The sequence below is a fragment of the Galeopterus variegatus genome, unplaced genomic scaffold (assembly GCF_000696425.1).
Source record: "Galeopterus variegatus unplaced genomic scaffold, G_variegatus-3.0.2 Scaffold651, whole genome shotgun sequence".
In the NCBI taxonomy this organism is placed as follows: Eukaryota; Metazoa; Chordata; class Mammalia; order Dermoptera; family Cynocephalidae; genus Galeopterus; species Galeopterus variegatus.
The window spans coordinates 543,902-545,012 of record NW_007726762.1 but is presented as its reverse complement, the minus strand read 5'-3'; the positions used below and the strand labels follow the sequence as shown (position 1 = coordinate 545,012).

At 32.0% G+C, this 1,111-nt stretch overlaps 1 protein-coding gene across 1 annotated transcript in view; it reads left to right on the top strand.

Annotated features, from left to right (window-relative positions):
- Window positions 1–1,111, top strand: part of CWC22 (CWC22 spliceosome-associated protein) — a 54,530-nt gene that overhangs the window by 26,105 nt on the left and 27,314 nt on the right. The gene's annotated exons all lie outside the window — the stretch shown is intronic.

Below are 1,111 nucleotides of genomic sequence, written 5' to 3'. Positions count from 1 at the left end.
ATAGGAGCTGTTCAGTTTCCAAGCATAGAGAACTCCTTATATACACTTTGCCTTCTTTTCTTAATAAACCTCTTTTCCTACAGTCTCCCTAAAAGAAGCCAAATGATTTTGTGGAATTCTTATACCTGGTATGTTTTTTTTTCTTTTTTAAACTTGGGAATACCCTATCCATTTCTTCAGAGACTAGACAGTTAGCAAATGCCTGAAAAGTAGTACTTTAATTTACTACAGCAGTTCTTAAATTCTTTGGTCTCAAGATCTCTTTACACTCTTGAAAATTATTGAAGACTCCAAAGAGCTTCTGTTTACATATGTTATATCTATTGATATTCACTATATTAGAAATTAAGACAGAATATAAAAGAATATTTATTTATTAAATCATGTCAAAGTAGTAATAATAAATCTAGTACATGTTAACATAAATTACATATTTTTATGAAAATAATTATTTTACACAAAACAAAGAAATTTAGTTGAGAATGACATGTTTTGTATATTTTTCAAGGCTTAATGGTCCAGCCTGATAGAAAACAGCTTGATTCTTATATCTGTTTCTAAATTCAGTCTGTTGCAATAGGTTGTTTTGATTGAAGTCCATGAAGAAAAAATCCNAAGCACTAACTTTGGACAGATTTTGGGTTGTACTTGGTCTTTGACATTATTCGGGACTAGTATATGTAATAGTTTTATGAGATTATTTCCTTTGAGTTGTGATTTTTACCTGAGAAGTACTTAATTGCCCTGGAAGTTCCTGGGAGGAAAGAGCAGAGACCTAGAATTCTGTCTTGGTCTGCATTCTATGCTTCAGTCATGCTTAGAAGTGGAAGGTAAGATGGAGGAAGCCTTCCATTTCTATTGATTATCCTAAAAATCTGGTACACTAAATAGGTTTCTCTTCTTAGATTCTAATTTCATAGGAGCTGTTCAGTTTCCAAGCATAGAGAACTCCTTATATACACTTTGCCTTCTTTTCTCAATAAACCTCTTTTCCTACAGTCTCCCTAAAAGAAGCCAAATGATTTTGTGGAATTCTTATACCTGGTATGATTTTTTTTCTTTTTTAAACTTGGGAATACCCTATCCATTTCTTCAGAGACTAGACAGTTAG